Source organism: Papio anubis, chromosome 8 (genome assembly GCF_008728515.1).
Source record: "Papio anubis isolate 15944 chromosome 8, Panubis1.0, whole genome shotgun sequence".
Lineage (NCBI taxonomy): Eukaryota > Metazoa > Chordata > Mammalia > Primates > Cercopithecidae > Papio > Papio anubis.
The window spans coordinates 137568847-137578966 of record NC_044983.1 but is presented as its reverse complement, the minus strand read 5'-3'; the positions used below and the strand labels follow the sequence as shown (position 1 = coordinate 137578966).

The 10120-nt window shown below is 59.0% G+C and overlaps 1 protein-coding gene across 2 annotated transcripts in view; it reads left to right on the top strand.

Annotated features, from left to right (window-relative positions):
- The first annotated feature begins 7403 nt into the window (after nucleotides 1–7403).
- Nucleotides 7404–10120, top strand: part of TSNARE1 (t-SNARE domain containing 1) — a 135438-nt gene continuing 132721 nt past the window's right edge. Inside the window, exon 1 of one of the 2 annotated variants that reach the window (XM_031669788.1) lies at nucleotides 7404–7582. The gene's annotated coding sequence lies outside the window, so the exon portion shown is untranslated. Of the gene's footprint in view, nucleotides 7583–7675; nucleotides 7841–10120 lie in introns of those variants that run through there. The other variant, XM_031669789.1, reaches the window with a different exon arrangement.

Below are 10120 nucleotides of genomic sequence, written 5' to 3'. Positions count from 1 at the left end.
ACACAGCACTGTCGTGAGCTTTGGCAGCACGCTTGCTGGGGAGGGAGCCCCTGGAAGTACAAACTGTTGTGATTTTGCAAAACAGTGTTCTCTCTGATTTTTACCTTAGCTTGTTAGCATCTCATTACCGTGTCTCCCTGTGTGCAGAAGTTGGGGTATTTTGGGTTTCTGGGTGGGGATGGAGGCTGATTTCAGCACAGCGGAGTCAACACCAGCTTCTGTGAGTATAATAATGTTTGTGACTGTATGTGAGTATATCTGGGACTGCATTTGTGTGCAGATGTGAAGAGAGGTGGGGGACAAGGGAGGGAGGAGGCGTAGGCAAGTCCCCACATGCCATGTCTGGAATAGGAGTTGGGGTAGAAAGTGATGCAGGAAGTGGATGTGGCAACCTCCTCCAGCAGCCATGTTAGAGCCACATTGCTCCTGCCTGGCAAACTCCTACTCATCCTTCAGCACCCAGCCCAAATGCTCCCTCTCTGGGAAACCTCTCCAACACCCCAGACAGAATGTAGTGTTTCCTCTTATCACCTTCTAACAACAGTCTCATGGCCCAATGGTGACCCCTTTGGCTGGTCTGCCACCTCTTCAACTTCCGAGATACCCTGAGGGCATCATCCTGTGTTGTTAGCTCCCATGTCTGGCACTGGTGCTTGGCATCCATGCAATATGTCAATGGCAAATGCTCACCCACACACAACCCATGAGCCCACATGTTCCGGGGCTTCCAGAGGGCCAGGCCCTGTGCTCGGGGCTGTTCCAGGTTTCCCTGGCAGTGACTCACTCAAGCCTTGTTGAGTTGGCTCAACTTGGAGGCTGGCTCCATGGAGCAGGGAACTCTTTGGTGTGCATGGCACTGACGAGGAGGCTGAGGCTCTGGACAGGTGTTTGATGGGCTGGGCCACCCAGCAGGCACACGGCGGAGCCAGGGGTCAAACCACACTCCCTGCCTCCAGGCTGAAGGGGCTCCAGGGGTTGGCTGGGAGGCTGGAGCTTCTGGTGGCTCAGCTGGAGGGAGCACAGAGCAGGGAGGAGGGAGACGAAGCACATCTGTCCCTAAGCAGACCCTCATTACCGAGAGAATAAGATGTGCCTTTGCAGAGCAGCTCATAGGATAACAGGTGGGTTGCGTTAGCGAAATGCGTCCCGGCATGGGACTTCTTCAGCTGCTGCCCCTCGAGGGATGGCTTGGCTCAGCTCCTTGGAGAAGCTGCAGAGGCAGGGCCAGAAGGGAGAGCGTTTGCCCTTGGCCCTGCCCTGAGCGCTCACCAGATCTCCCCCAGGGGAACCTAAAGTTCAGGGCGCAGTCTTCTGCTCTTTCTGCCTGCCCCCAGCCTGAGGGATGAGGGCATGTCCTGTCCCTCCACAGGCCCAGGGCTGCCCTCTCAAGGCAGTAGAGGTGGCTGCCTTCTCCCTCCCCAACACTCAAATGATCCCGTCATTTGCTCGTCTTCCTCATCCATGCACAAGCTCCGCATCCATCCCCCGCTCCACAATGGGATGAGGCCTCTCTCCTGGGACAATGCCCCTTCCTCAAACACCCCAGGTGGACGTCTAGAATGCAGGAAGGGGAGGCTGAGGGCCTGCAGTAGGCAGTGCCTTCGCCTCTGTCCTTTTCCTCTCACTCAACCCTTGTCCACTAGACTCAGTGACCCCCAGGACAAGAACGAGAGTTTTGGGACCTGCTTCTTCCCTCCTGTGGCTCCACTGCTGCTGGGCGACTCTACCTCCTGGCCACAGGCAGATGTGCAGGGAAGGATGGCAGGGCGTGCTGCACCCAGCATCGTGCGGGGCCAGCCACGTGGGCCTTAGATGGCAAGAGGGGCCGGAAGTGTGGCTGCGTCAGGAGGAGAAGAGGGGCGCGTTCAGGGAGCAGCCATCGCCACAGCCACCATGGTGTTCATGCTCACATCTCTCATGGCGGGCACTCACACGTGGGTGTGTGCCCTCAGTGCCGCTCACCAGCGAATCCTGATGGTTTCTAAGTCGTCCACCAATAAGCCAGGAGCCAGCGTGCATGTCTAGGATGCTCACTGCCCCTAAAGCGTCCTGGTCTCATTCGGGTACCAGGTCTAAATCCAAACAGTGGACACAAAAGAACCACACATTCAGAACCAAATCGGGTGCTGTTGACTGTGAAAAGAAGTGGTGAATGACACCATTTTCAAAGTCCCTTCAGAGGCTGGGCGCAGTGGCTCCTGCCTATAATCCCAGCACTTTGGAAGGTTGAGGCAGGTGAATTGCTTGAGTCCAGGAGTTTGAGACCAGCTTGGGCAACATGGCGAAACCCTGTCTCAAATACAAAAATACAAAAAGGAGAAGAACAAAATCAAGTCCCCTCGGCTCACCAGTGACTCCACAGGGCTATGACTTTGTGGCCATCACAGGCTGAACGTGTTGAGAGGGGAGGTGCCACAACAAGGAGGCAGAGACCGGGCCTCAGAGAACACGGGCTGGGCCCAGAGTGGCCAGGTGCTGGTCGGGACCCTGTGCCTGCCTCTCCTCTACCAGGTTTCTCACCTGTGGAATGAGGAAGAGCCAGGAGATGGGCTGTCTGACTTCTCCCGACCCTAAGCAGCTGGAGGGGTCAGGATGTGTCCACAGAGGACAGTGGGATGTGGACGTTGCTGGCTCCTCTCTCGCCATGGTACTCACAGCTCACCCCCCAGAAACACTACCCCTCAAGACTTGCCCATTTTGGTCTCCCCACTGAGGGGCCTTCCCTGATCCCCATCCCTCCGGGCGCCCCCACGCCCCTGATCGCTCCTGCACGGCCTCAGCACAGGTTCCCAGGACACACGTGTGTGATTTGCAGGTTGTCGACACTGGCCTGCCTGCCAGGTGGTGCACAGGGCTGTGTCCTGCTGCAGAGACTGCCGGGCAACCCCATCCTTCCCTTCTTACTCAGTGCAAGAGCCCAGCTCTTAGCTGAGAACACAATCCCTGGGGTGGAGACATGTCCTAGCTCCCTTGCAGCTCGAAGTACCCAAGAGACCCAGCTGTGGCCAAGGGGGGCTGTAAGCAGAGGTGGGGTGTGTAAAATCCAGGAAGCATCCGTAAAAGCATGGTTTGCGAGGCTGGGAAGAGTATGCCGTCGTTTCCTCCCTGCTGGCTGAAAGCAGACATGGCGGCTGGAGCTTCAGCAGCCGCCTTGCGCCCTGAGGCAGAACGCCTATTTGGGATTGATGGGGTAACCCGACTAAGGGGTCTGGGGTCCTGATGATTGTGAGGCCACCTTCCCAGTCCCACTGCCTACCTGGACATAAAGGTATAACATTAAAAGCAACCATCAATCGTTAAGCCGCTGTTATTTGGGTTGTTCTGTCATCAGCCACCAAATCAAACTGGACGGTGTCCCCATGCAACATGCAACATCCTAGCATGTTGCCTGGCGTGGAAGTAAAGCTTGTTGAATGAGTGAAAGAGGAGACGGGCTTTGCCGATGAGATGAACTGTGGCAGGGAAGGAAAAGGCAGCTGCCCCCAGCAGCAGGCCTCGCTGTGGCTGTGGAATCTGGGCGGACTGTGCCCTTGCAGGGAGGAGACTCCTCCGGTCCCCTCGTCCCCACCTGCTGATCTCAGGCTCAGGGATGCCAGGTGGGGGCTGCGGGGTGGGGAGCATTCCCAAGAAGGGTGCCAAGTGTTCTTTCTTGGACGATGCATTAGCAAGAACAGCACTCCACATGCTTGTTGATGGATTTTCCATTCTTTTACTTCATTTTTCTTTTCGTCACTCCTGCTCTGTGTTAAACACCTTGGGAGGCTGTTATGTGTATCAGGCTGGAGTTGGTTTCTAAGAGCCTGGTCTCTGATGACACAGACTGAGTCTTGAATGGTCAGACCCCTGCCATGCACTGCGGCTGTGTCAGGCCCTTCCCAGAGACTCCCACGTGTTCCCTCATGACACTGCCCCTGCGTGGGTGACGAGGGAATGAACCACCATCCTCCCACACACCCCATGCCCTTGGTTCTGCTCAGCCCTTTACCAACCTCGCTCTTGGGCAGGCCTCATGAGTGCTCAGCCCCTGCATTGCGGCTTTGGTAAACAAGCCCAGAGAAGGTGTGCCTCATGGTGAACATCACACAGCAAGACAGGGTTTGGTTTGGTGTTAGGACCAAAGTTTCTTCTCCTCCCCATCTTTTTATTTTTTAAGATGTGGTTGGAAGCCTGGGCTGCATGGGGACATGTGGAAAATAGGCACCTGGGGGTGTGGCTCCCGCGACCTCACTCCTCACAAGCTCCTCCGGGCTGTTCCAGGTGTGAGGCACTTGCTGTGTGTGGGGCCACAACGCGCCCTTGGGGCCTGCCTGCAAGGAACCATCATTGTTGGGGGGCAGGACACAACTAATAGAACGATGTCCCACCCCGTGAGCTTAGGAGCCCAAATCAGCCACAACAAAAGTGGCACTGGCTTGAGGTACAGAAAACCTAACGAAATCCAATGAGGCAGCCCCATAAAGGGAGCAGAGGCTTGTTCTCCCGATGGTCATGAGTCTGATGGCGGCCATCGGGGCACCAAGGCAGCTGCTCCCATCCTCAGCTTGGGACCCTGCCCCTTGCTGGCCACAAGGCTGCTGTCCTCGGGATGCCATGCCCACACTTCAGGCTGGAGCAAGGAGAAAGGAAGACTCTTGTCAGTGAGGTGGGCAGCCACAGCTGCTCCTTCCAAAGGACCAGGAGGCTCGATTGTGCCTCCTGCGGTCATCCCCTGGGCAAAGTTTCACAGCTGGCCCCAGCTGCTGGTGAGGCTGGGTACATTGATGCCTTGAACAAAACCGGGGTTCTGTTGCTAAGGGACAAAGGAAGCCTTGGTGACAGTGAGGGCGGCTCGGCGGGGTTGATGGGTGCAGGAATCAAGGACTGAGTGCCTGTGGGCTTTGCTGGAGCAGAAGCTGTGTTGGGAGCAGAGCAGGAGGTGCAAAGGCCTTTTTCTGTCCAGGCAGGGGCTGCAGGGGAGCAAGGGGTGGTCTCCTGAGCAGGTGACATTGGAGCTAGGCTGCAGAGGGTAGAGAGGAAGGGTGGGAGGGCAGAGAAACGCACAACAAATCCACAGGTTGACAATGACCTGGAAATTCGGCTTAAACCCCAAGAAGTCCATGCTGCTATTCAAAGCGGGAGTGTTTCTGGGGTTGGCTTTCGTGGGTGCTGCCTCAACGTTCCTTCTGAAGGCCTTGGAACCACTCCCCAACCTTGTAGCCCACATTCCCTCTGGGACCTGGAATGGTAGATCCAATTTGGGGGGTGCCAGCTGAGAACCAGGCAACCCCCACCCCCTTAGGTAACAGAACTCAGCGTATAGGGACCAACTCCACTTATTCACCCTGCTGGTCTCGCCAGTTGGCCAAGGGCTGGGACCAGAGCTCTTCACCGGGGTCCTGCTTCTCTGGAGGAAGGAGAGAGCCCAGAGCTGCCCAGGGTCATGCGATGAACTCTTCTAGGGAGGGGCAGAGATGACGCAAGGGAGGGAAGCCCCGGCCCTAGGCCCAGGCAGCTATTGGCTATTTCCCTCGTCCCTTCCCGGGGATCCCTTAGCATCCTCCTTGCCCTACCCATTGGCTCAGCCCGAGGGAGCGGGCTCCTGGCTCTTCCACGGAGAGGTTTGCCTTCCCTGACTTGCTGTGGGGCACTCAGGCGGGCTCAGCCCAGATTTTGGGGAACCAACAGGGATGGGGCCCCTCCTCTGGTGGTTCCTGCCCACGCTAGACTATTCCCCTGCAGTGTCCAAGTACAGAAACATCCCCATATAAGCCTTGTATGGTCAAGGAAGTGGCTCCTGGAGGTGGTCTGCCCTGGGGGGAAGAGGGCTTCACTTTTTCCTCCTTTCCACCCCTGAACACGGAGCTGTCAGAGGAGGCTGAGTGAGGTGGTGGCCAGACAGACAGTGCCAGCCATGCAGGGGGAGGTGGACGCCGTACGGCACCCGGCATCCTCAGTCTGGACTGCCGGCTCTGACAGGCATCGGTCCTGGCGAACCTTCCCCTTCAAGTGGAAGCTGGGGGTCAGCAGTCACGGGCATCCTCCCTGGATAGGAGCCGGCTTCCCTGCACTCTAGCTGTCCTAGCAGAATAGTGAAGCCCTGTCCATATCCTGGCTGGGCTGCAAGATAGGCACACACCACTGCCTTCTGGGGGCCAGGTGAAGCTCAAACACACCAGGGCAAGGAGCCTGGGTGGGCCCAGGACAGGCCAGCCTGAGCACAGGCACGCTGGTGGACATGTACCCTTCTGCCCTCCCACCCATGTGTGCACACACACATTTGTGCCATATACTACTGTTCCCATGCTCGCGCCGGGGCACACACTTGTGCCAGCATACACACACCTGTGCACTTGCACCTGGTGTCCAGGGACACTCCCTCAGCTCACAGACGTGCGCTGTGTGCACACACAGTACCACGCAGTGTCCACAAGCACACTTTTGTGTTAATGTGCACAGAACCCGTGTGCGCACACGTGCGCAATCCCGGGCTGCAGAGAACCCCAGTCAGTGAGGTAGTGGGGGATGGGGAGGGCACGCCTCCTTCCCAGGAACTCAGTAAGGCTCTTCGCTGGAGCCCAGGGCTGCCCGCAGGGCTGTGGCGTGGGCCTCGCCAGCAGCGCAAGCATCATGAAGTGAGGGCGGCGGAAGACCCTCCCCTGGCCGGTGAGGGGCAGCGGACTCATCACTCTTGCTCTCCTGCCTTGGGTGTGGCTCTTGGTTCACCTGCGGGGAAACAGGCTGAAAGGTGACCCTGGCGGCCCAAGGACACACACCCATTGTCCCCAGGTTCCTCCCAGGTCTCTTCTCCAGTGGGTCACGGGGAGAGGGAGTCGTTCGGAAGCTCAGTGCCCGCAGGCAGAGCAGGGAGAGGGAGGCGCCCCAGGTCCCTGCGGAAAGAGGTCCCAAGAGGGTCTCCGCAAGAGGGTCCTCACTCTGCGCGTCAGCTCCTCCCGGGAGGGGCTGCGACCTCGGGGAAAGGTCCCTCAGATGTCTTGAGACTCAGTTTCCCCGCTGGTGACACTGGGCGTCTGGAGTCCCCGCGGGACCTGCCAGTCCCCGTCCGAGCACTGCCCCACGCGGAGACCGTGCAGCCTGACCTGGGGCCCGACGCCCGTCCCCGCAGCCCCAGAAGCGCAGGTGCTCGGCCCTCCCCTGGCCGAGACCTGCCGCCCCTGCAGCCCCGCAGGAGCTCGAGCTTCTAGGAGCCAGTGTGAGGTCCGGGCTCGGCCTGGGCAGGGCGGAGCCCGCTCCCGAAGCGCCTCAACGCCGGGCCACCGCCCTCCGCGTGACCTCCACCTTCGCCGTCATCCCCATGTGCACAACGGGGAAACGGAGGCCCACCACGAGGCAGGCGGGGACAGCCAACTCGCGCGCGCACCCGCAGAGGCCTATTGGCCCAGCCGTCCGCCGTCCGCGCCGCTTCCGGCTCCGCGCGAGGGCCTCTGGGGCAGGTAGTCCCCGCGCGCGTCCGGGCCCGGCGGCCATTGGCTGGTGTGGGAGGGGCCGCGCACGCCGGCGGCGGGAGGGGCCGTCACGTGATGTTTGGGTGCCCGCCCCGCCCGCCTTGAGCGCACGGAGCGGCCCGCGAGCCACCGAGGCCCAGGTGAGGCGGCAGCGGTGGGGCCGGGGCCTGGTCGGGGCCGGACGTGGGGCGGCGAGGGCGAGGCGGCCGGGGGCCGGCGCGGGGCCGCGCCGGGGGTGGACCCGAGGGGCGCCAGGGACCCGGAGCCGCGGTCCCCCGAGAGCGACGCGTTTCGGGGACCGGCCCGCGGGCACGTGCGCTCCTCGGCGGGTCCTTGCGCGCTGTCCAGACCCCAGGTCAGTGGGCTCTGGCCCGGGCAGCCGGTGCCTGCATCTGGAGGTCAGTGCCGTCCCGGGGAGCGCCCCGGTGCCTGCGTGCTGGGTGCAAGGGATGGTGCCCTTCCACTCAACTGGCGGAGCCCGCCTTCGAGACTGAGCTGGGGACCCCGCCCCTGTGTGCTTGCCTCTCCACGCTTTTCTGTCCCTTCTCCAAGTTGTAAGAAGGTGCTTCCTGGGTACTGGGGCCGGCGACATCCCCACCAGGGACTTTCAGGTGATGCTGATCTGTGCTGCCCCCGCAGAAACTCTCCAGGGACCTCGTGTTTGTTGCCTCATGGCGCAGTCCTCCTGCTCTGGAAGCTCTATCTGTGATGTCCAGTGTGGTAGCCCCTAGGCATGTGTGGCTGTTTATATTGACCTTAACATGAAGGATTCAGGTCCTCCGTGCCTGTGGTCACATGTCAGACACTCAGTAGCCACGCGTGTCTGGTGGCGGCTGTGTTGGACAGCGCGGGTAGGGAACACTGCTTATCACAGGAAGTTCTGTGAGCCGGGGTGCTGCTCAAAATGGGCCTCGCCCGTGCTTCTCCACCCATGCTCCATCCATGCTTCTCTGCCCCTCATCCTGCCAGGTGCCTTTCCAGCCACACCTGGCGCCCTTTCCTTCCTCTGCTGCACACTTGCCTGCTCTTTTAGTTCCTGGCTCGCTCCTGGCTTGGTGGCAGCTCCGCTTCCGGCATGTCTGAGCTCACCTTTCTGACCACTCTCCTTCCTACAGTATTTCCTGTTTGTCACTGTCGCTCATCTGCTTGTTTTCTGTTTAATCTTTAGTGTCTGTGAGACTGGGATGGGGATTGTTGCTTAGGATACCCCCAGTGTGGACATAGTATTAAGTTGAAAGAAAGCTGAAGTTTGTTAGTACTGAAGTGCTTCAGCCGACTGGACCGCTGCTTTCATACAGTTCGAGCTTATACATCACAGGATCTCAGCAGAAGTCGTGGAACAAATGTTTGGATGCAGCAGCGCAGGCCGTGAATGCAGGTGGCTGTGGGAGGCTGGCAGATCCAAGAAGAGTTCCCGGAGGAGGTTGAGTTTTGGCTGGGTCACCTCTGTTTCTCTCCTCCTCTGCTGGCCTGGCCCCATGAACATCTGGCAGCCTGTGGCTGCTCTGACTCCATCTAGGAACCTTCCCTGGACATGTCCCCTGAGTCTGGCCCTCTGCAGATGATGGGTCGAGAGCCTAGACCTAGGCACTTGGTCTAGGGGCTCATGGGCTTGTGGGCAGCCAGGTGTCCCTGAGTCCCTTCCACAGCTCCTCATGGCCTGCAGAGGGAGGTCCTGGGTTTGGCTTCTGCCAGCAGCTCCAGCCACATCTTCAGTCCCTGCTTCACGTCCCTGACAGTGCAGTACTTTCTCCTGCACAGTCTGTGGCGTTTCTCCCCGGTGTGCCTGTCAATGCAGAGCCTTGTGCTTGGAATGCCCTGGCACTCCTGTGTTTGTCTTTCCTGTGTGCCTGTGAGCCCCTGTGGCCTAGACCTCTGCCATGTCACCCTTGTGTCCTGAGTGCCCAGCCCAGCACTGAGAGTAGGATGGGCACCCAGCAGGTTTTAATGAATAAATAAACTGGACATGTAAGGCTTCGAGCAGAATGTGGTGAAAAGTGCAGCTGTGGAAGGTCATGATGCTGGAGCTTGAGACAGAATCAGGGAGTCACCTTCCAGGTGGGAGGAGTTGGGGAGTCACCTTCCAGGTGGGGAGGAAAGACACACACGCCTCAACCATGGCTGTACCAAGGCATTTACGACACGGCGTGGATGCGCCTTCCACAGTCCTGGAAAGGGTTGGTGAGTGTCTGCAGGTCATGACATGAATGGTACTAGTCATAGCACTTCCTGGTGCCAGGTGACCAGTGACCTGTGCTCATTACTCAGTTTATTCTCACAGTCACCCTGGGAGGAGGGTGTGTTATCCCCATTTCCCAGATGGAGAGACTGAGGCGCAGAATGGTCATCTTGCTGTGAGTCCCTCAACTGTCGGGTTCTAGGACGCCGTTCATTCAACCCAGACAGACACATTTCTTCCGAGGTTGTTGGGCGTTTTATCCCTCTGAGTGGTGTTTGACCGTATGAACAGGTGGGGTTAGGCTATCATCTTCTTCTTCTTTTTCTTTTTCTTTTTATTTCTTTCTTGAGATGGAGTCTCACTCTGTCGCCAGGCTGGAGTGCAGTGGCGCAGTCTCGGCTCACTGCAACCTCCAGCTCCCGGGTTCAAGTGATTCTCCTGCCTCAGCCTCCCAAATAGCTGGGACTACAGGTGCCCGCCACCATGCCTGGCTAATATT